At 42.7% G+C, this 26,203-nt stretch overlaps 1 protein-coding gene and 1 pseudogene across 1 annotated transcript in view; one reads left to right on the top strand and one right to left on the bottom strand.

Annotated features, from left to right (window-relative positions):
• Positions 1-26,203, top strand: part of LOC145392973 (uncharacterized) — a 327,964-nt gene that overhangs the window by 115,112 nt on the left and 186,649 nt on the right. The gene's annotated exons all lie outside the window — the stretch shown is intronic.
• Positions 11,226-11,344, bottom strand: LOC145393156 (5S ribosomal RNA; annotated as a pseudogene).

Here is a 26,203-nt window from a genome sequence, read left to right as displayed (position 1 = left end):
CGTCACTACATTAATCAAATGGTATAATATATAAAATACTACTGTACTGTACTGTGCACTGATAAATATGCCTTTTATTTACCTTATTGTAGTGAACATAGCTGAAGTGGTCAGGCAGTCCGGACTGCTTTTGGCTTTATCAGACTTTTTCCGATATATAGGAATTTAGTCCGGTAGTTCCTCGAGTCCGATAAAAGCGAATTCCGGTCTACTGAAGTCCATTATATCGAGGTTTTACTGTATGCTCAATATGTTTCCCAGGTAAAAATACTTAGATTAACTGTATTTTACCTTACCAAACTTAACTATCCCAGTACGGTTGCTTGGCAGAGGTGGGTGACTGTGGCACTGAAACCCCATACCAAATGGAATTGTACTATACATACACACATACAGCACTGTACTGTGTATAGTACTCTACTGTAGTACTACCATATGCATCGGTACAGAAAGTACTGTAGCGTGCTGGTATTGTACATGGCCTGGGAAGGTTCTCTCTCTCTCTCTTTCTCTCTTTGTGTGTGGTGCAGGTGCCTCCTGTTGGCCACGTGATTTTCAGTGTTTGGTAGAGAGGCGGACGGGAGCTGTCACTGAACATGTACTCATGGCTTGTGGTCTCTGGTCGATGGTGGTGGCGGTTGGGCAAGACTTAGCCCTGTGGCCACACAACTATTGATGTTTGGTGCAGAGGCAGACAGACACTGTCAGTGAACATGTACTCGTGGCTTGTGGTCTTTGTTACATGCACGATGGCGGTGAGGAAAGAGCTAGTCCTGTGGCTGCACGATACTAGACATTGGGTGGGGATGCATACGGACGTTTTGACACACCTGTGGGTTACAATTGTATTGCTCGTGTGCTGGAGATTCATTGGGAGTGTTCAGACAAGCACGTGACCTTGACCATTCAATTCAGGAGCGAATGGACATTTTAGCTCTGGTTGTGGGTTACGGACTTCTTTCCACTCACAGCTCGAGCCCAATGGCCACAGTATTGAATGTTTGGATGTGTCGGCTTACTGGCCGAAGTTTTCAGACACTTTTACGTCCAAATAATAGCAAGTAAATTCGAATAATGGTTTAATTGAGCCAGAGCCCAGCGTCTGGATACTGAGCGTCCAGATAATTGAGGGATCACCATATTTGAATAAATTGCCAAAAACTTAAAAAGCTCACTGATGTCGAAGCAGGGAGGGCGAGAGGCTGGGCGAGAGGCTGGGCAAGCAACGCTAGGGTAGGGGATGACTGAGGGATGGGGAGGGAGATAAGCCTGGCTGCAGTGAGCATGGGAGGGGACGGAGGAGGGACAGGAATGGAGGGGAAGAGAAGCAAAAGCTGCCAGGGTACTTTGACCGTTCGGTGAGAAGACAGATGGGCGCCTTTGCTATACTGGTGGGTTAGACTCTGTTACTTGCATGAGACAAGTACGTTCACATTGATCCAGTCGGGTGGGGTACTTTGACCATTCGGTGATGAGCCAGATGGGCATTTTCAGTCAGCTTGTGGGTTGTGGTCTGTATTACTCATGCGCGGCTTTTAGCATCCAGGTGATCTGGGTGGCTGAGGGATTTTGACCTTTCAGTAGAGGTCTGGACAGCCGTTTTTGCTCAGCTTGTGTGTTATGGTCCATTACTCGGGAGTGGCCGATAGCATCTAAATGAACCAGTATACTGGGGGACTTTGACCATTTGATAGGAATCCGGACAGCCGTTTTAGCTCAGCATCTGGGTTACGGTCTATTACCCACATGTTAACAGAGAGGCTGGCAAACCACCCAGCCGATTTTTTTAACTTGTCGGCTGAACAGCCACTGACATCGTAAATTTTATGTTCGGATGTGAACAAATAAATCTGAATACAGAAATAATAGATCCAAGGCCTAACATCTGTATACGGAGCGTGTCCTGATATAGAGCGTCCAGATAATCAAGTGATTAATATATATATATATATATATATATATACTGTATATATATATATATATATATATATATATACTGTATATATATATATATATATATATATATATATACAGGTATATATATACTGTATATATATATATATATATATATATATATATATATACAGGTAACTCGCACGGAACACGAGGGTTTCGTTCCTACCGTGCCGTGTTAGGTGCGAAATCGCGTATATTTAAACTACTCCGTATTTTGCTCCCTAGACCCCCCAAATGTGTTGTTTTGCTGTTATCTGTCACTAGAAAGCACTTTAAGTGGTTAGAAGGTTTATTTAATGTTATAACTCACAAATACAGTACTCCTGAGCAAAACTTCAACACACAAATACTGTACGTAAACACAAGGAAACATTCCGACGCCGATCATAGGTAATAAATTAGGTTAACTGGTACCAGTGCTTTAACTTACAAGTACATACCAGAACAGTACATATTTAACTTAGAAATGCAGTACTGTGATATCGAATGATTTCAGTACATAATCTGTTAGGAATGGCTGGAAAAAAAAAAAATGTTATGAATACATTTTCACCTTTTTGATATATGTTTATGGTAGTTTCGAGTTATTTTTTACGTTATCGTTGTGCCCATGCTTGGAAAAGGGAGCGAAAGAGTTGAATTTTCAGTCCTAAATGAGAAAACTGCACGTCCTCCAAGGCTAGACTCTGCCACGGGAGAATAAAGTGGAGGGTCAGTCCGATTAGCAATAAGGAAGTTGTGTCACAACTTCCAGCTCCCACACCACAAGAATGGCTAAAAATAGAATCGTAATGCAGTTTCAGAACTAACAATAAGTCTAATTATTACGAATACAGATACAAAGCAGAAATAAATACGTTTACAGACAGGGAAAACGTACTTCTTCCGTCATAACATGGTCATCTTTCTCAATCATTTTACGTTCATATTTATCATTTTACCTTGTTATTTTCGCAATATATATTGCTGTCTCGTAAACAGGGTGGTTGTTTGTGTTTTGCAAGGGAGGAAAAAGGTTGTATTTTCTGTCTGGGTCGAGATAATGGGTGTAACTATGTGTGGTTAGGCATGGCCACGAGCGAAAAAATCGTTCTTCCACTCATCACGGTAGCCGGTGGTGAACTGACAGATGATACATGAGACGGTGAAGTCAAGGTCATGTCCCAGATTTTCGTTCACTTCCCGAAAGTTTTCACAGTTTTCTACAAGTTGCAAACCATTACAGCAAACCTGAGCAAATAGGTAAAGATACCAAGACAAAAATGTATTTTTCTCTTATTATAAGTCTTTAACGAACAAACTAAAAAGGCAATATTCCGACGCCGATCATGGGTAATCATATAAATCAGGTTAACTGGTTACAAGGCTTTATTTAATAATTTAATTGCTTACAAGTACATACCAGAACAGTAAATATTTAACTTACATATACAGTACTGTAGAAAAGCAGTACAGTAAGAGTTTAACGAACAAACAAAAAAGGCAATATTCCGACGCCGATAATGGGTAATCATATAATTCGGGTTATCTGGTTACAAGGCTTTATTTAATTATTTAACTTTATTTAAGTGCTTACAAGTACAGTACATACGAGAACAGTAAATATTTAACTTACAAATACTGAACAGCACTGTGGAAAAAACGAACAAATATAAAAGGCAATATTCTGACGCCTATCAGGTAAACTGGTTATAAGACTTTATTTCTTGCTTTAACGTTATTTAATAGTACTTTAAGTTGCACATAAACTTACCAGAACAGTACAGTACTGTAAATATTTAACTTACAAATACTATGCTACTGTACTCGGGAATGTCTCACTCACTGAATAATTTCCCGCCTAGATCGTCACGTAATCAAAACAAACCGCGCGCTGCGGTGACGTTCGAGGATTTGATCTTTCAAAGGCCTCTCCTGCGTTAATTTGTAGTTTTCATAATGGTTTTTTAATCTTACGTTGTCTTATATGTATCCCAGCCCTTACCGTGTATAATTGCGAGCGCGTTCCGTGAGATCGTGTTCCGTGCGAGTTACCTGTATATTAGTGCCCTTCCCTGTAAAACAATTAACTCTAAGCCCTTGGCCACCCCGTTTGGGATACATGGCGTCTGGCAATGAATGAATGAATATATATATATATATATATGGAGCCACGGTGGTACAGTGGTAAAGTGTGCGATTTCATACACTGAAGAACGAGGGTTCGCGCCCCGCCAGGGTAATAAACTTTGGGAGCATTCTTCTGGACACGCACTGCTTGGCGGACATCAGGGGTGCTGTGGTTGAACCAGTGTCACATACTATAAAGTTTGCTTGCACCCAGTTGGCTTGCGCGGGCCGATTACACTTGGTTCACAGACTACACACACATCCAAAGCCACTACAACACAACAATTACACTAACAAGCACTTCTCACCCTACATACAACCTCTACCAGACAGCCTAAGCCACTTGGTAGAGATACATTGGCTGTATCGTCCCCACTTCAATAGGGATAGGCCGGTCCTGCAGTGGACACTCAAACGGCTGATGAGATGATATATATATATATATATATATATATATATATATATACACACCTGACCCTCGATTTCCTTTACCCCTATTTCCCGGATTTCTGATTTCCCGGACATAAACTGAGGCCGGACAATATTATCAAATGCCAGACAAATGCCCGTACAAGTCCGGGATTCTCACAAAAGTCCGACCATTATTCTCTCATATAAGACACAACACAGTATAATTTGAACAAGGTTTTGACTCGATAAAGGCCATTTGTAACACACACAAGAAGATATTTTCATATGTGAAATGCATCCTGGCCACCATCCTGCTTCACTCCACCAGTTCCTTCTAACTTGTGGCAATATCCCATTTGCCTCTTACTTTTCTCAAATCCCACTATAATATTTTTTGCTTAACATAGTAAAATTTAAGGAAGCCTTGGACACAATAAAATTCATAGATAATAAAAAAAAAAAAAAAAAAAATCTTACGGGCAAAGTCAGTGGGATCATCCATTCCTACTCACGTGGCTCACCCGGCTCAGTGCGACTAAATATGAAATCGACACTTTAACTGGAAAATATTTAATTTTTTTTTCGCCACAGTGGCTCATACACACCTAATTATCTGAAATCCGCTAAAAAAATTGTGCTTAATATAACTTAATTTAAAAATTAGGTTTCAGAGCTAAAATGCGCCAATGTTAGCAGATATTTCCCCTTCAGATAGTCGGTACGCCTTGACAGACTTCTGTTTTGCATAAATATTTATTTTGGGTATAGAAAAATGTATCTGCATTGTCAGTCGATATTTATACAAAACAAAAGTCTGTCAAGGCGAGTTGTTAGGCTAGAGCCAAAATGCTTCTGCTGACTTTAAGAAATTTTCACTCTGAATCCTGATTTTCTATTAATAATTAAATTAAGCACAAATTTTTGAATGAAAATCAAATAATTTAGGTGTGCAAACCTAAATGGTGATAAAGATTAAAATATTTTCCAATTAAAATTGCCGACTCGGTCCAAGATTGAAATCACATTCGATGAGTGTGTGTTTGTATCTCGGTCACCTGATGAGTGGTTGGCCAGTGTTAAAAGATATTTCCCCCTCAGATCGTCAGCATGCCTTGACAAAGTTCTGTTTTGCATAAATATTTATTTTGAGTACAAAAAAATGTATCTGCATTGTATCTAATAAAAGTGACATCTGGACTTCCCCCTCCTAACCCAGACCTTTTGCGATATACTGTTCATATTGAAGCAGTTTTCCTAGTAAGATACTGAAGAAAAGCTAGAGATGCATTCCAGGCCCAAACCCAGATTCTCATGTACCTTACTTAATCAACAGAGACTGATACAGAAACATCATAGGTAACAGTATCATCATCATAAACAATACTATTCTAAAAAATGAGACAGCAAACATCACATGCAGGTAGGCGAGGCGGTGGGAGGGCAACTGACAGGCTACAACCAGGCAGGCGGCAGTGAGCTACGTGGGGGCAGGGGAGGGCAGGCGGATGGGAGGGAGATAAGAAGGGGTGGGAAAGGGGGAGGTGATGGGGAGGGTTACAAGAATGGGATGGGGAGGGAGACAAGTGGGGGGTGAGGGAGGACGGGGGGAAGGAAAGGGCAGGGGGGCAGGAAGGGAGACAAGCAGGAATGGGGGAGGGTGGGGGGACAGGTGGGGAGACATAGGAATGGGGGAGGGGGAGGGGACAGGGGGGGTGACAAAGCCAAACAGCCCTACTACCCCAGCACCCCACCCCTGTCTCTCCCATTCTCTCTCTCTCTCTCTCACCCATCCCTTCTCCATCCACCACCATGCTCACTTTTTTTTTTTTTTTTTTTTTTTTTTTTTTTTTTTTTAAGGCGATCTGCTCCAAAATTATTGCTTGTATCGCAGTTCTGAAAACACCACAAGAAAGCTTGTGAAATTTTGCATCCTGACACATGCTGTGCTGTTTGCACAGTGTCGACAAAATTTTAGACTAGGATGTTGGGAAGTTATTTGGAGCTATTTTTACACTTGAACAAGTTTTAGTCTCACTGCATTTATGTACTTTTATTCATGAGTTTTGTGTGTTTTTATTAGTTTATAGTATGAACACCACCAAGTATGACAGTATACAATGTATACCAATACAGTGTAACCAATTTCAGGGGGCAAATTTGGCCATGGAATTTCATTCTTTATGCTTGGGCAGAAGCCCCCATAGCTGGGATGGAGGAGGATGGGGGGGAGAAGAGAGAGGGGTGAAGGGAGGACTGGGAGAGCTGCGTACACCACCACGTCTGTGTTCAGATGCACTTGTGTCTAACCTAGGGAGAGGGGAAGCACTTAGAAAATATTTTATTGTTACAACTTAATTTTAAAGACTTTTCAAATACTGAACTGTACACTTTGTTGTTTATGATCTTACAAATTAAAGATGTTCACTTTGTCTGTATATTTCATTTATCACGTGTCACCCTTAAACTTTTCCTGATATCTAAGAATTTAGTCTGGTGGGCTCCTTGACTCCGATAAATGTGAATTCTGATATATTGAAGTCCATTATATTAAACTTTTACCGTATACTGTATGGTAAACTTGGTTATCCGTCGTCATAATATCCGGCCCATCACAATATATGGCACTGTAGACTCCACTCTTTTAACCCCAAGGCACCGGGCATAGGTAGACCTATCAACGTTCCAGAACCAGGTTATTTTCAGGAAAATCAATTTTCCCCCCAATATTTTTTTTTTCCACTACAAATCAATTGCAAATGACAAAAAACACATAAAAAGCGCCTACTTATTCTCTGTTGGCGATTTGATGGTGGTGTGGTGTGAGGGAGCCGATATGTGGCGGCTGGGCTGAGCCTGTTCAAGGTCACGGTGGCGGTGGAGGGAGGAAGAATGATTACCTCGTGCCAAAATAAGTGTTGAGTGTGTCTGTTTCACTAATTCACAATGCCGTATGAACACAATATTACAACTAAAATAGCAAAAAAACAAAAGAAAGTAGCTAATAAAGACTGGCTTATTTTATGTTTTTCATGATATTTATTTTCTAACAGATTTATGTCTGCTTAGGTATTCATTGTTATTTACACACTATTTACACATTATTTCACTGTTTTCAGTTATTCTTGACAGTATGATACTCCCTAAAGGCTGGCTATGGTCAGTACAAGTGTACTCAGGCACCCCACACCCCTCAGGGCCCTCTAGTAGCCATCCCCACCACCCCACCCCTCCCCACCCCTCCCCCTACCCTGAACCAGTATCAGCTGGTTCCAAGGCCACACTCTCCCTGTGCTGTCCTCCCACCACCCTCCACCACAGCCCTCCTCACTGCTGGGCTGCCCTTCCACCCCTCCCCCACCCACACACCCACCCCCTCCCCCGGCCAGCCAGCCTGACCCTGCACACTAGCCATGCCAGGACAACACTCTGAGTCCATATGGAGTGCTACTAATTTCAAACATGCCCGCAAAAAATTAACACTTCAAATGACGTGGACCATAGGCCTCTACCAACACGTCTTATGACGTGGACCGGCGCCTAGAGGTTAAAGCAATATCTGGTGAAATTATGCAATATCTAGTGCCGAAACGGGACGTAACCGGCATTTCTGTTCAGTATCCGGTGTTGACTTGTATCAGCTGGCTCACAAATGGAAGTCAACCGATGCTGTATTACTGTATTGTACTGTATCATTATTTTATTGTATTTTCTGCTTAATAATAATCTTTTACTCATAGGAAAGTTTTTAGGATGGATGTTCAAGACAGTAACGCAGTACAGTATCTGACTCTACACTGAATATTGAGCCATTGGTGGGTACTATGCAATAGTCAGTGTTTTGCTTTAACCGGCATAGGGCTCGGCTGAATTACGTTGGATATATGAGTTTTTACTGTATAGTATATATATATATACATACAGTATATATATTTGTGGTAGGTGGGGACGATCACCATCCACTCACTCGATGTAGTGCTGCTATCGGGTGTCTGCCCTTTCCTCTCCTCCATCCTTCTTTCCTTTCATCCTCTTCTGTCTTCCTTTCCTTCATTCTTTCCTTGTCCTTCTGCCTATGGGTAACTTTACACTCCCTCTTCTGTCATTCTTTCCTTCATTCTTTCCTCTTCCTTCTGCTTGTGGGTGACTCTACATTGAATAACAAGCCAAATGGTTTCCTGTACACCAGGAAACCATTTAATATGCTGGGTGGTAACCATATAACCAAATTTTGGCGCCTGGTGGTTTAGTGGGTTCTCATTGCGCTCCAGTCGGATTGAACCGGTGAAGGTTTATATCCAAGGGGTGGTTGGGGTTGATTGCTCATGCAATGCCACTCAGGGATGAGTGAGGCTGGTCACTCTCATCTTAAATGTCAAGACCAACTGCCCAGCCCCGGGCTCCTACGCTCCTCATGGGGCAATGTAGGATTGGATGATGGATGGATATATATATATATATATATATATATACTGTATACAGTATATATTTATCTATCTATCTATAGCCCGACACCCTAATCCCGCAGAGGGTGGCTGCAGACAAAACGACTCCAAATCGCTCTGTCACCCATCATTTGATTACCCTCCCTCCAACTCACTCCCCCTCCCTCATATACCTCTCAATTCCATCCCTCCACCTCATCCTCGGTCTTCCCCTCCCTCTCCCTCCCTCCACCTCACCTCTTAGTCAGTCGTTCATTTTCCATTCTCTCCACATGTCCAAACCACCTCAGTTTATTTCTCCTAATCTTCCCAACCACATCCACATCCACCCCACAACGTTCTTTCACTTCTTCATTCGTCAACCTGTCCCTCCATGTCACTCCACTTGCTCCTCTCAAGTAGCTCATTTCCACCGCTCTCACTCTTGACTTGTTCCCCTCTTGCAAGGTCCATGCCTTACTTCCATATGTCAGGGTAGGTATCACAATACTGTCATGCAGTGACTTCTTAACTTCCATACTCACCTCTCTATTTCTCGTCACTGCTTTCAGTGAACCAGCAACCTTCCTTCCCTGCTGTACCCTTTGACGCACTTCATCCCCCAAGGTTCCATCCATACTTATCACACTACCTAAGTACTTGAATGCACTCACATTCTCCATAACCTCACCATCCAACCTCACCATGCATTCTGTGATTTCATTCCTCTCAAACACCATAACTTTACTCTTGTTTACATTAACTTTCAGATTCCTCTTCCTACACACTGTCCCAAGTTCATTCACCAAACCTTGCAACTCCTATTCATCATCACTCAACAATACTGTATCATCAGCAAACAACAACACCGGAATCTTCCAACTTTCATCATCATTCATTAGAGCCAGCCCCACATCCACTGCCCTACCTTGCACCTCCTTTACAATGCCATCCATGTATACATTAAACAGCCATGGAGACATCACACAACCCTATTTCAGTCCCACACTGAGATCAAAGAACTCAGCTCAGCATTCACTCGCACCATAGCTCTAGCTCCTTCATACATACTCTTCACAGCACTCGACAGTTTCCCCTCCACTCTATATATTCTTAATACCTTCCACATACCTTGACAATCTATTCTGTCATAAGCTTTCTCCAGGTCCATGAAGGCAGCATACACTTTCTTTCCCTGCGTGCCGCAGAGATCAGTTCTGGCACCAACCCTGTTCCTCGTTCATATTAATGATCTGTTATCTGTCACCCACAATCCCATCCATTCATATGCAGATGACTCAACACTTCATAGTTCATTCACACTCAGACATCCATTTACAAAGTCCGATATCTCAAACTCTCACCTCAGTACATCCATCTCTTAAAATCAAGACATCCACAATCAGTGAATGGGGACAAAAGAACCTTGTCTCATTTAATGCTAATAAAACTAAATATATACAATTTACTAATAGACAGATATTGCCAGAATTGTATATTACCTTCAATGCTACAAATATCCCCATTTCCAAAAGAATTGAAGTTCTCGGCGTCTCGCTTAACAGTGCCCTCGGCTGGACCTCTCATGTTAGATCACTTGCTAAAACCGCTTCAAAGAAACTTGGATTATTGTACAGAGTCCGTAACTTCTTCACTGACGAGCAGTTAGCTATAATTTATAAGAGTCATGTGCGCTGTCAGCTTGAATACTGCTCACCCTTGTGGAGCAGATGTGGAGAGGTTGCATTAAAATAAGTAGACAAGATTCAGAACACAGCTGTTAGAATTATAAATAACCCTGCTATTACTAATAAACTACCTCCCCTACAAGTAAGAAGGAATGTTGCCTCCCTTGCATTATTTTACTGATATTTCTACAGCAAATGCTCAGACGAAGTTGCATCCATGGTGCCACCTCTCCACGCCTTCCCTCGTGCTACACGGGCAGCTGGCAGCGCTCATGACTGAAATGTCACTCAGCCATACTGCAGAACTTCTGCCTATCAGAATTCTTTCATTCTCCGAACTGCATCTCTCTGGAACTTGCTTCCCCAGAGTTGTTTCCCTCCAAACTTCAACCTACTGCTGTTCAAGTATAGCTGTTACAGATATTTTATGAACAGAGGACACCAGTAATCTGGTGCATGGATTTGTTTTTTTTTAATTCATTTGTTTTTCCTTCCTCTGTTCTCTTATTAAAAAATTTTTTCATTCATTCATTCATTGCCAGACACCATGTATCCCAAACAGGGTGGCCAAGGGCTTAGAGTTAATTGTTTTACAGGGAGGGGCACTAATCCTCCACCAACCCCACTTGACACGTAGGGATGCCAACAGCATATGGTTTTCCCAGGCGGTCACCCATCCAAGTACTAACCAGACCCAACGTTGCTTAACTTCACTGATCGGACGGAAAGCGGTGTACTCAACGTGGTATGGCCCTCCTAAATCCCCCTTATTCTTCTCCAACTAGCTCCTCTGTTATATGCCTAACCCTATCAATGAGTATTCTGCCATATATTTTTCCAGTCACGCTAAGAAGGCAAATACCCCAATGGATACCACATACTTCTCTCTCCCCTTTTTCTTTGTATAAAGGAACAATTATACCTGTATTTCCAGTCCTCCGGAACCCTTCCCTCTTCCCAAGCCAATCTACATAACTTCCATATCCACTCTACTACAATCTCACCCCCATACCTCAGCATTTCACCACACACTCCATCAATTCCTGGGGCCTTTCTCATCTTGATCTTCTTCATTGCATCCACTATTTCTGCCCTACTGATCTCTTCCTCCCTCCTCTCATCTCTCCTTCTCCCAGCCATTCCCCAACCACTTATACTCGCACTGCTCTCACTCTCTAATTCAACAAATCCTCAAAGTGCTTCTTCCATCTCCTCAATTTCTCTCTCTTCTCCACCAACAGTCTATTATTCCTATCTTTCACACCCCTACTATTTCCCCTTTCACACTGTCTTACTTACTTTACCCCCTTCCAAAACAATTTCTTACTCTCCCTCCATTACACACTCAGATTCCTCCCAAATTCTTCATCCACTTTCTTCTTGCTCTCCATCACCAATCTCTTCACCTCCCTTCTGATCACATATACCTCTCTCTGCTCTCTCTGATCTTCTCCCCTACCTCTACTCGCTAGCCATTCAGTGCCTTCTTCTTTTGTTCCACAGCTCGTTTCACCTCATCATTCCACCATGCTGTCCCTTGCACACCCCTGCATCTCCTCCTCACTCCACAAACCAACTCACACGCTGCACCTATCTCTTCCGTGAATATCTTACATATGTCTTCCACCCCTTCCATCTGCTCTAACTCATACCTTCCCAATCTTTCTTCCACTATGCTCTTATACTCTGCCATTCTCCCACTGTCTTGCAGTTTCCTTACTCTTCTCACAGGAGCTGTTTCTTCCTGTCTTGCCCTTCGTCTCTTCAACCATTTTCTTTTGCAGCCTTACCTTGGCGATCACCAAGTGATGGTCCGAGATTCCATTCCCCCACCCTCTCCACACTCTTGCATCCAACACTTGTCTTCTCATTCGCTCATCCACACACACATAGTCTATAATTGCCTTTCGTTCAACAAGTTCACCATCCATCCTCATCATAACCCACCATGTATACCTGTGGATCATCTTATGCCGAAAGTAGGTGTTAGCTATTGCTAACCCTATACCAGCACAGATGCCCAACAAATCACTACCATTCCCATCTACTTCAGCTATATATATTGTTACGGAACAGAGAAAGATAATGTACACTTTAAGTGAGAATGCTAAAAATCACTACTGTCCCGTAAAGTTCCAGGTTCGAAACAAAAGAGTTAGGTAAAATTACAAGTTAAAGTTTAATGCTCAAAATAACAACAAAACATTCAGGACTCATAAGGATAATGTAATGGCAAATAAACAGGTTAAATATATGGTTAACTGCAATAGCCTCTATTAACACGAAATTAGCAAGAGTAAATTTATCTAAGTCAGCCCTGATAAAATGAGATACCAGATAATACTCAGTGAATGCCAGATAAATTATTACAGATACAAACTATTATCAAAAATGACTGACATAAAACCCAACATTAATCAAAAACCTCACTAGGCCTACAAATTAAACTTATGCTATACAGTACAAGAAAAAAATGCAACAACAGTTATACTCAAATTACACACAGCTGCTAGATGTTTGGAGATTTCTTGAGCACTCACAATAATAATATCTGTACAGGGGAGGACAGAGATGTGAACAAAATGAGGAGCAGATCTAAGTGGCCATGATGCAGAGACTGAGCTCATTATATAGGGGCCAGGAGAGCCTGATACAACTTGTAAGAAGGACGCGCAAATGAAGCCATGGGGACAAAAGGCTGAAAATCCCGCTCTGAATAACAGAGAGAACGACTTACTCTACTATAACGGTAGAAGGGGGGACTGAGGCAGAACACGCTCGTGATCAAACATGCAGCAACTGTGCGTTAAAATTACACAAAGGATGATGAGATCATAGGCTATGTAACACCTCCCCACAAAGAAAAAGAAATTTACAAAGGAAATTTCTTATTACTCTAAAACAATCTGTCTAAAGTCTAGATAAGCAATCTGCAATAACATTTTCTTTCCCCTTGACATGTTGTATGTCTAATGAATACTCCTGAAGAAGTAGGCTCCATCTTGTCAATCTCTGATTTTTATCTTTAAACTTACTAAGGAATTTCAGTGGGTTGTGATCGGTATAAATGACTATGGGGTCAAAACCAGAACACAAATAAAATGAAAACTGCTGTAAACCCAAAATCAAGGCCAAAAGCTCTTTCTCAATAGTGGAGTAGTTCTTTTGAGGTGGAGTGAACTTCTTACTGTAATAAGATACAGGGTGTTCAATACCCTGATCATCCTCTTGCAGCAAAACAGCCCCAGCTCCTGTATCACTTGCATCAACAGCCATCTTAAAAGGCTTAGCAAAATTTGGAGTAGCGAGCACTGGCTGACTTAATAGAATAGCTTTAAGTTTGTTGAAAGAGGATTCACAGTTATCGGTCCAGACAAATTTAACTCCCTTTTTTAGTAGGTCTGTAAGTGGTGATACAAGAATAGAAAAATTAAGAACAAATCTCCTGTAATAACCTACCATTCCCAAAAATCTTTGTAGCTCTTTCCTAGTTTTAGGTCTGGGAAGATCACTTATAACCTGAACCTTAGCTCCTGGTGGTGCAACATGTCCATCACCAATTACATACCCAAGGTACTGAACTTTAGCTTGACCAAACTCACACTTTGATAAATTAGCTACAAGATTAGCCTGAACTAAACAGTCAAGAAATTTACTGACATGGCATAGATGATCTTTCCAGTTGTCACTGAAGATTAATACATCATCAATATAAACAACACACCCTGCCAAACCCTCTGTTACAACATTCATGAGCTTCTGAAATGTGGCTGGTGCATTCTTCATACCATATGGCATTACCGAACATGCAAAAGCCTTTCCTAGTGTTACAAAACATGAGATCTCCCTAGCACGTTCAGTCATAGGTACTTGCCAGTAACCCTTTAACAAATCAAACTTACTTATGTACCTAGCCTTTCCGATCTTGTCTATGCAATCTTCCACACGAGGGAGAGGGTAAGTGTCTGTTTTAGTTATCTGATTAACACGTCTGTAGTCGATGCAAAGCCTCTGTGACCCACCTGGCTTAGGGACTAGAGTGACAGGAGAACTCCACTCGCTCTGACAGGGCTCAATCATCTTGTGGTCCAACAGGTAGCCAAGCTCCTTCTGGATGAGAGGAACTTTCACTGGGTTCACACGGTAAGGAGGCAATTTAATTGGCTTTGCGTCTCCAACATCGACATCATGCATCAACACATTGGTTCTTCCTGGAGTAGCACGGAACACTTGTGGGTACTCCTGCAGTAATGCCGAAAACTCCTGCCTTTCCTTGGGAGGTAGATGAGAAAGCTTAGTCTGGAGATCATTCATGATATCAGGATTCTTCCCCAAACTATCACTCAGGCTCATACTGCATGGGAGAGCTTCACTTGCAGACTCGGGTGGAACAGCTACAGTGCAGACTGGATTATTTTCGTCCCGCCCGTGATATAACTTCAGCATGTTGATGTGACATAGTTGCTTGCTCTTTCTACGATCTGGTGTGGCGATGACATAGTTCACATCACTGAGTTTCTTCTCCACGAAATAAGGGCCACCAAACTTGGCTTGAAGAGGTTGCCCATGAACTGGTAGCAGAATCAAAACCTGATCTCCTGGCTGAAAGTGGCGCAACCTGGACTTCTCATCATACCAAGTCTCCATCTTCTCCTGAGCAGCTCCTAAATTCTCTCTCGCCAGCTGTAAAGCAGTGGACAGCCGTTCCTTGAACTTCATCACATACTCCAGCAGGTTGACGTCATCTTCCTCCGACAGCCAGCATTCCTTGAGTAACTTAAGGGGTCCTCTTACTTCATGGCCAAACAGTAGTTCAAAAGGTGAGAAGCCCAGTGATTCATTTGGAGATTCTCTTGCGGCAAACACAACGAATGGAAGACCTTTATCCCAGTCTTTCTGATGTTCCAAACAGTATTTCTTGAGCATCGATTTGAGTGTTTGACGATATCTCTCCAACGCTCCCTGGGTCTGGGGATGGTAAGCTGAAGACGTGATCTGGGTGATGCCCAACTCTTTCAGAGACTGCTTGAAAACGCTTGACATGAAATTACTTCCCCGGTCTGACTGTACCTCCCTAGGCAGACCAAACTTTGTGAAGAACCCCAGCATTTCCCCAACCACGCTCCTTGCTGAGATGTTTCCAAGTGGAATGGCTTCAGGATAACGAGTAGCCATATCAATCATGGTCAACACATAAGAAAATCCTGAAGAAGTCTTAGGAAGAGGGCCCACAATATCCACCAACACACGGGTGAAAGGCGCCTCAAAAGGAGGAATGGGAACTAGAGGTGCAACCTTTTCGGTCTGATTACACTTCCCCACAACTTGACAGGTGTGACAAGACTTACAATACCAGGAAACATCCCTGAAGATACCTGGCCAGTAGAAGTGTTTCAAAATGCGTGCCACAGTCTTCCTCACTCCAAGGTGTCCTGCCAAACTGGAATCATGAGCCACTCTAATGATATCCTGCCTACAAACATGAGGGATGACAACTTGATGTACAACCTCCCATTCACAGTCGGCTGATGCTGTTGGGGGTCTCCACTTCCTCATAAGTACTCCTGACTTTACATAATAACAAGTAGAAGCACCGGCTGACTCTTCTTCACTGTAAGCAGAGTTAGCTAGACCTTTCAACTCAGGGTCAGCAACCTGCAACTCAACCAACTCTTGACGAGACAAATTATCAACACTACGGGGTACTGCCTCATCTGGTGAGTGGTCCAAATTAGCAAGAAAAGTGTCAGCTAGGATAACATCATCATCATCATTATCCTCTAAATCACCAGTAACTTTAGACTTAGCCCTAGTGACAGCACATGCAGGGAACACATCAGGGACATCACAATCCTGGGACGCAGCCACTGGCTCACTAGACAACTGAGGAGCTGGACACACTTGACTTCCACCAATATCATTTCCAAGTAAGAAAGTTACACCTGACATTGGGAGTGTCTCAACCAACCCAACCATAACGGAACCATTAACAAAACCAGACTCTAAATTCACTCTGCACAGAGGGACAGAGAAGTAATTATTCCCTACACCTTGTAAGATTACAGTTTCATCAGAGGAATTAACATTAGAGCCTAGAACACTGGTCAGCATAAGGGATTGGCAAGCACCTGTATCACGATATATTTGAACTGATTTCCTGTCATTACTGTCCAGAGGACTGACAAAACCATCAGACAGGAAATTAGCACATGAACTCTTGAGAGTGTCACCCACGTTACTGCTCAAAAGAGGAGCTCCATCATGAGAATTTAAGTTACCCCTCAAAGCAGGTTCAGTTAACTCAGTTAAAGAATTCTGGGAACTCTCAAGAGTGGACACTAGACCAATTGACTGAATATTTAAAGACTCCTTTTTGTTCACATCACGCTGTCTCCTGAAACATCTCTGCGTAGTATGACCAAGCTTACTACAATAAGTACATTTACTTTTCTGAAATCTAGAGGTGAAGCTGGTATTTACTTCCTGAGAAACATCATCCTTATTCTCTTTCCTGTTACCTGTACTCTGAGTAGAGGCAACGTACTTACTCTCAGCTTTCCCTTTTTCTTTAGAATATCTCTTGTGAGTGAGAACATATTCATCAGCTAAAACTGCAGCATCAGACAAATTATCTATTCTTTTCTCATCAAGATATAGGCTTACATCTTTACTAATACACCTTTTGAAGTCCTCCAGCAAAACCATCTGCTTAAATTTGTCAAAATCAGAATCCACATTCTTAGAATTTAACCACTGCTCTAACAAATCTTCTTTGATTTTTGCATACTCAACATGGGATTGCTTATCTTGCTTGTAAGTTGTCCTAAATTTTACTCTATAAGCTTCAGGAACAAGCTCATAGGCCTTAAGAATCAAGCTCTTAACTACATCATAATTATCAGACTGATCCTGAGGCAAAGATGCATAAGTTACTTGAGCTTTACCGGTGAGAACAGTTTGAAGGAGTACTGGCCAATACTCCTTAGGCCAATTAAAACCTGTAGCTACCCTCTCAAACAACTGAAAATACTTTGTTAAATCAGAATATTTAAAAGGAGGGACAAGTTTAACATTTTTAGCCACATCAAAATCATCAGAGCTAGATGATCCAGTTCCACCTTGTGTCATGCGATACTCATGGTCTGCCTGAATCCTGGCAAGTTCAACTTGTGCCTGAGCCTGTATCTGTGCCTCCTGAATCCGAACCCGAGATTCCGCCTCCTTAGCCTGAGACTCAGCCTCCTTAGCACGTGCTTGAAATTCAGCCTCTTTAACACGAGACTCCTGCAGGGCTAGCTGTAACTTAGCTAATTCAATCTGCGTTTGCTCATTTGGAGGAGTTACATTAAACAAGCTTTCATTAATCATGTCAACAATTTGATCTTTAGAATGATGAGAGCGAACAGCAATTCCCAATTGTTGAGCAACAAGCTTAAGTTCATTCTTTGTTCTGTTTTCTATATCACACACTGTTTGCACATTTGACAAAAAATCTTTGGCTTCATCAAGTGTGGTAATAGTAGACATAATTAATAAGTAACAGTCACAAAATATCAAGCAATATCCTTATGATAATATCCTGAATATCCTGATATGAGGTCGCCAAATTTATGTTACGGAACAGAGAAAGATAATGTACACTTTAAGTGAGAATGCTAAAAATCACTACTGTCCCGTAAAGTTCCAGGTTCGAAACAAAAGAGTTAGGTAAAATTACAAGTTAAAGTTTAATGCTCAAAATAACAACAAAACATTCAGGACTCATAAGGATAATGTAATGGCAAATAAATAGGTTAGATATGTGGTTAACTGCAATAGCCTCTATTAACACGAAATTAGCAAGAGTAAATTTATCTAAGTCAGCCCTGATAAAATGAGATACCAGATAATACTCAGTGAATGCCAGATAAATTATTACAGATACAAACTATTATCAAAAATGACTGACATAAAACCCAACATTAATCAAAAACCTCACTAGGCCTACAAATTAAACTTATGCTATACAATACAAGAAAAAAATGCAACAACAGTTATACTCAAATTACACACAGCTGCTAGATGTTTGGAGATTTCTTGAGCACTCACAATAATAATATCTGTACAGGGGAGGACAGAGATGTGAACAAAATGAGGAGCAGATCTAAGTGGCCATGATGCAGAGACTGAGCTCATTATATAGGGGCCAGGAGAGCCTGATACAACTTGTAAGAAGGACGCGCAAATGAAGCCATGGGGACAAAAGGCTGAAAATCCCGCTCTGAATAACAGAGAGAACGACTTACTCTACTATAACGGTAGAAGGGGGGACTGAGGCAGAACACGCTCGTGATCAAACATGCAGCAACTGTGCGTTAAAATTACACAAAGGATGATGAGATCATAGGCTATGTAACAATATATATATATATATATATATATATATATATATATATATATATACAGTACCCTTGCGTCCAACACGCGTTTGTCCAGCACGATTCGCGTCCAGCACGGAGAGCAAAAAATTAGTACGATTTAATACAATTTAATCACTGTAACATGGGTGCATTAGCTTAACACGCACGGAGCTCCGAGAAGTGGGCGAAATCCGCAGAGTTCGCCTCTAGTACAATCACCCCCGGTCCAACATGGTCATACTGGATGTTCCTGTGATGCTGACAGCCAATCAAAACTTCTGATCAAGTTGCCTCCCCCACCCGCTATCGTGATGTGATCGTGATGTCACCCAGTCAAAAATGCTTCTGCTCTCACGTGATGTTTTGTTTAAATTTCTCCCGCCACAGTGCCACTCAGTCATATCACATTGGAAGGTGCTTTTTTCTCGCTGCATTTTCTGCCCTTGCTACTGCAATTTATCCTGCTCACGATGCCTAGGAAGCCTTCTGAGAACCCCAAGAAGTGGCGGCACCTCCCTCAGGCCACCAAGCTTGAAATCATCGAGAGGAAGAAGAAAAGGGAGAGGAAATTGGACATCACCAAGGCCTACGACGTGAATGAAGCCAGCGTGAGGACCATAATAAAAAACCAAGACAAGATCCTGGCAGCAGTGAAGGCTTACGGAATGCTAGGACAGGAAGAAGCAGGACTTTCCATGGATGTGGATGAGGATAGTCTTTCTGAGTGTGATTTCGCAGGATTTATGAGGGAGGTTGAGGAGGAGCAGCAGCCATTACCCGCTAGTCACACAAGCAGCCATCCTCCGGGGACCCAGTAGGACCACCTACAGCCTTGGATACCACCTTCCATTCCCAGCAAGCCCACCAACACTATCCTAAAAAGTTAGTTATCATTCATAGTACAGCACCGTTTATTATAATTACAGCAGTACCAATATATGTAAAGGTATATGGTAGGTATTTAGGGTGACTTTTCCCAGGGTTGCTGACATAATTCATTTTTCCCCCTAAGCTCTGTTGTTTGTCCAACACGTTTTTGGTCCAACACGGGACCTGTGCATGACAATATTACCATGTTGGACGCGAGGGTACTTATTTATATATATATATATATGCTGTATATATATATATATATATATATATATATATATATATATATATATAATCGTTTCGTTTCGTTTCGTTTTTAAAGGCTCCAACATGCTTGCATGTGTCAGCCTTGGTCACCTAATGGCGGCTCTCCACGCTGCACGATCCATTGCAGCCTCCCTGTTCAGTCCCTTAACCCTAAGGTCACACTTAACCCCTTAACCTCGGGGCGTCACTTTCGTGACGCTTGGGAGCAAGGGATCATACCGCGGGGCGTCGCTTTTGTGATTCTGTGTTATTTTGAATTCACCCGGGCTTTCAAGTGGGGGCTTGTATCATCTATCAGTACTGACAATGTCCAACACTAGTCAGCACTCCTAATCTCATCTGTACTCCCATCCATTGTTGACAATTTAGCCATTTCTCCCCGTTCTTGACTCCCCTCCCTACCCCCCCTCCATTACCCTATCCTCTCGCCTGCCCGGCCATGCTACGCTAAGTAAATCTTCCCTGGAATTTTTCACTGATTTCATCCATTGAAATAAGCCCTATGTCGTATTCTTATACCAAATAATATATACAAGAAAGAAATCAGGTAAGTGAGAGTGCCATACACCTGGAATTGGCTAATTATCACCTGACAACACCTCACGTGCACTCGTTCGCTAATTTTCGCTGTTTTTTTCCCCTTGAAATATGCCGTATAATCTATTTTCGTAATAAATATACATGTAAGGAGAGAAGGGAGAAGCCTAAGTGATATTTACATTCACCTGGAACTACCTAATTTATAATGTATTGTCTAGATTTCCTGCCAATCATATCAGTGCTACACAAAGCTGTTTCAAGATTTAACATTGGTAGCTCTGATTATATATCTCCTAAGTAGGCCTCTAATCTATTTTCGTAATAAATATACCTGTAAGGAGGAAGGGAGAACCCTAAATGATATTTACATTCACCTGGAACTACCAAATTTATAATGTATTGTCTAGATTTCCTGCCAATCATATCAGTGCTAGACTTAGCTGTTTCAAGAAGTAATATTGGTAACTCTGAATAACCCCTAAAGCAGGCCTCTAGGCTAGCTGGCCTGGCAACTGCGTTATCAGTGTAGTCTCATCTTCCGAAGTGAGAGGACGTATGTTTCATCTTGCTGACTTCAAGGCCTTTTTTCACCCCCATGCAAATGGCTCTGTGACCTTTACCCCCTACTAAACCTCGTGTGGAAAGAGGTAAAGGGCTGACAATTGATAAAAGAGTGACTACGATCTTTCTATTGAGTAAAACAGTGCAAGTGGAATTGTAAATAATGTGTAAATAATGTGTAAACAGCAAGTGAAAGTAATGAATGTAAATATACGTGAACAATGGAAAATAGTTTTATAAGTTATTTCAAGTGACAGTGCATAACACTGTAAATAAAATAGAAATGTAAATAACGTAAATAAAATAGAGAACGTAAATAGAAATGTAAATGAGTAGTATTATAAGAATACGAGTATATACCCTAGGAGTAATGAAAGTGAAAGTTTCACTCTAGCATGTCTGAATGCTATGAGTTATGAGAGTGAAGATGAAAGTGACATTCACTCTCAATGCCAGTATACAGGACGAGAAAGTGAATGCTACGTATTTTACTGAAAGAAATTGAATCCCTACAGTGACAATAAACTAATACTACTGAAGGAAACTTATGGATAAAGACTGTAGATATATATAAGTGTTATATAGTAATAGAAATATAAAGTGTGAGGGGTTTTATGAATAATAAATGACAGACTACCATGAGCGAACTAGTGCCAGTGCGACGATCAGACGCGCTCGTAATTTCCATTGCTTTCACAGTGTTTTTTTTTTTGAGTATGGATCCCAAACTACTTGAAAATTGTAGAATAGTGTTTATAGTGTTTGTATCTGGCTGTGGTAATCATATTACGGGTTGTTGGGAAGTGTAAAGTGGAGACTTCGTTACCCTACTTCAGAGGTCTCCACAAGTCCTACGGTAACAGACGAAGGCTCAACAATCATTCCAGGAGAAAGCTGAAGGTATGTGCCATAAGCATATGTAATTTTATTATTCTAGGACTGATAACTGATTTTTGGCAAATATTTTTTGAGAGTCTGTCGGATCCCAAATAACCCCGCGGCACACGCAAGTAATTGGTAAACAAGCCCGCGGTGTAGGGGTTAATGACCTCTTCCCATCTCTTTCTCAGTCTACCCCCCATAACCCCACCCCCAATATTAACACTTCTCACCTTCCTCACCAAATTATCATCCCCCATCCTCTCCACATGTCCAAACCACCTCAATCTACCTCTCCTCATCACAACACCAATACACTCCAGTCCCATCCTACCTCTCAACTCTTCCATTGTAAACCCAGCCCCTCCAGGCCTTGGACGCAGGGACGCACTGCACATCCACCTAATCATTGTCATTTCTGTACATCTTAGCCGGCAAATATCTTCCCCCCTCACTGCCCAGGTCTCACTGCCATACAGCATTACACTCCTGACACATGCTGCATACAAAGACCCTTTAGCACGAAGGGAGAGCCCTCTCAGTCTCAGGAGAGGCAAGAGCTCCCTGAACTTCTTCCAACCACTTCTCACCCTAGCCACAGAGCTAGCTCCAGCCTCACCTCCAGCACACAACATGTCTCCCAAATAACAAAACTCTTCCACACACTCAAGAGATTCACCTGCAAGTTCAATCCTTTCACGTCTGACAATCTCCACCTGCTCACCCCGGCACGCCATACACATAAAATCAGCATTATCTCGCAGTCTACCTCTGATACCACTACATCTCTTATGCACCCATTTATCACACACACCTCACAAGATGGAATTACTTCCCACGCCCTTGTGGCAAACTGCACATGGCCACTCTCCCTCATCCTTGACAGTACCGCCACCAACCCTAGATATCATCACTTTTTTTTTTAATCTGCATTTACCCTTAAACCCTTTTGCCCCATACCATCTCTCCACTTCCTAAACCTTTCCTCCGCCTCCCTTTCATTCTCTGCAGTCAACACCAAATCATCAGCATACAACAACTCCCAAGGGAGTCCGTTTCTAAAGTCATGTGAAAGGACTTCAAGTACCATGATAAACAACATGGGACTCAAGACTGACCCCTGATGCACACCAACATTCGCGGAAAACTCATCACTCAAATCTCCATTCACTCTCACCTGGGTGTGAGCACCCACATACATGGCAATAACCACCCTAACCAGCCACTCCTCCAAGCCAAGCTTTCTCATTGCCCACTTCACCACCTCTCTAGGGACTCTGTCAAAGGCCTTTTCCAAATCAACAAAAACAAAATAAAGATCCCTTCTCCTACCAATATATTTTTCCTGAAGCTGTCAAACAATGAATATGGCATCAGTGGTCCCCCTACCTGGCATAAACCCTAACTGCATCTCATCAATATTCACTCTTTCTCTAATCATACCTTCTAAAACTCTCTCCATTACCTTCATTATCTGATCTAAAAGCTTTATACCTCTATAATTTCCTCTTTCCAGGGCATCACCCTTCCCTTTATACACATTTACAATTACACTTTTCAGCCAATCATCTGGGACAACACACTCATAAATAATCCTATTTATCAGGTCAGTGACTAAACTCACCCCTATATCGCCTGAGGCCTTCAACATTTCGACAGTCAACCCAGACACACTTGCTGCCTTCCCCACCCTCATCCTGCCTATTGCCTCACTCACAGTAGCAGTATCAATCAAAGGCCAAGGGCCAGACACTGGATCTGCTGGCTCCAAACCTTCCCTGTCCCAGTCAAACTCCTCATTCAACAACCGGTTATAATGCTCTCTCCATGCATCTTTAATATCCTCACTGTTCACCACTACCCTTCCTTCATCATTCTTCACACACTGCTTACCTATGATATCCCGATTATCCCTCTTCACCTGACCTGCCATCCTAAATAAATTTTTTCTTTCCCCATGATTTAGGTTATCAAGTAATTGTCTCTGTGACTCAGACTTTGCCTTGTATACCTCTCTTCTAGCCCTACGCTTGGCAGCCAAATATTCCTCTTTGCTACCACCCTTCTTCCATTCCCGGAAAAGCCTTCTTTTCTCCTTAATTGCAGCTTCTACACCCTCATCCCACCATCAAGTTACTTTATGTTTTGGTGGTCCTCTTGTCCAGCCACATGTTACATCAGTAATTCTCAAGAAATTGTTCTTGAGGGCTCTGTACTGTTCATTAACGCCTCTGTCTACAGCTCCCTGTTCAGCCACCACTCTCCTGAACTTGCTATAGTATAATATATATATATATATATATATATATATATACACTAATCACTCTAATATCCAGACGCCCAATATCTGAACATCCCTACTACCTGGACATAATCGTCCTGGGATCCAATATTCCCAAAATGTTCCGGAACTCCCCCCCCCCCCCAAATCCTGCCTGTAATTTGAACTTGCCGCGCATGGCGCGGGAGAGCATTGTTGTGGCGCATCATTCCTCCGACGTCCGATAGAGTGCCGCTGCATCCTCCCCACTTTCCGCCTGTCTCTTGCCGTGAGTGCACACTCGTCGTTATGGCTGCCCATGTGATCGCTTTTGTGGTGGTGCCTTACTTGCTGCAGGGCCTCCTGCTGCTCTTGGGCCTCCTCTTAGTGTGTGTGATGATGGCCCCGCCATCTGAGAAAAGGATGAGAGTGGTGTTGACTCTGGAGAAGAAGCGGGAGATATTGGAGAAAGTAGATGCGGGGTGGTCTTCTTCCCGCATTCTCCGCAAGTTTAACCTGGCCCGGTCTACATTGTTCGATATTAAGAGATCCCGAGACAAACTCATGCAATACACGGCTGACTTCTCGTCGAGAAGCAAACGCAGTGTGGAAAGGAAGGTTATGTTTACCCCCAAATTTGCAGAAATCGACCGATCCACGTTGATTTGGTATCGCCAACAACGTGCTGCTGGTGTGATGGTACGTGGAACGGAGCTGAAGGCTGCTGCTGAGAAGTTCGCCAGGCTTCATGACGCCCTAGACTTCAAGGCATCCGAGGGTTGGCTCTTTGCGTTCAAGTTACGGCATGGCCTTACCAAACGTAAAGCACATGGCGAAGCATTGGACGCTAACGAGGATGGAGTTGACGAGTTTCGGCACAAGGTGAAAGGCTTGATCGACAGGGAGGGTCTCACTCTCGGTCAAGTCTACAACGCAGACGAAACTGGTCTATTCTATCGCTCGCTGCCAACGAACACTCTAGCCGAGGAGACGGAGAAGCGTGTACCTGGCCGCAAGCTCTCCAAGGAACGGATATCTGGTTTGTGTTGTGCCAGTGCTAACGGCATGCACCGGCTTAAGCCCGCTGTTGTTGGCCGCGCAAAGCAACCTCGGTGCCTTCGTGGGGTAATGGATGTCCTTCCTGTCGTCTGGTACCATTCTTTGATGGCATGGTTCACAGCTGTGATCTTCAAAGACTGGTTCCACCGCCACTTCGTCAAGGAGGTCATCCATTACCAGACGAAGCCACTGGGAATCCCGCGCGACCAGGTAAAGGCCCTCCTTCTTCTCGACAATGCACCTGCCCACCCGTGCTACAAGGACTTGGTTGCTGAAAGTGGCCGTATTAGGTGCATGTTTCTGCCACCTAATACGACTGCTCTCATCCAACCAATGGACCAAGGAGTGATCGTGGCAACAAAGCGCCTATACCGTTGGAAGTTCCTGGACGAGGTGATGGTTGTTCTTGAGGACGAGGACGAGCGCAGGGAGGGACGGGACACACGAGGCAAGCGGACTTTGGAAAACCTTCGCCGCTACAGCATCAAGTCTGCGCTGTACAACTGGGCTAGTGCATGGAAGGAAGTCCCTGTGAAGACTCTGGAAAATGGTTGGTCTCTTCTGCTTCTCGGAACGGATGTGGAGTACGATTTTCTAGGATTTGACGTGGATGACTTCCATGCACGGCTGCTTACGCACGGCGACGATGTAGATGTGGACGATGTTCGTGAGTGGTTGGATGACGACGAGGGTGATCCTGGGTATCAGACGTCTGATATCGAGATTGCGTCTTCGGTTGCAGGTGTCAGTACAGAACTTGAAGATTCTGACGATGAAGGCGAC

Source organism: Coenobita brevimanus, chromosome 23 (genome assembly GCF_032717465.1).
Source record: "Coenobita brevimanus isolate Jiangsu-jjx chromosome 23, ASM3271746v2, whole genome shotgun sequence".
NCBI lineage: Eukaryota > Metazoa > Arthropoda > Malacostraca > Decapoda > Coenobitidae > Coenobita > Coenobita brevimanus.
This window is presented reverse-complemented; position numbering and strand designations above follow the sequence as displayed.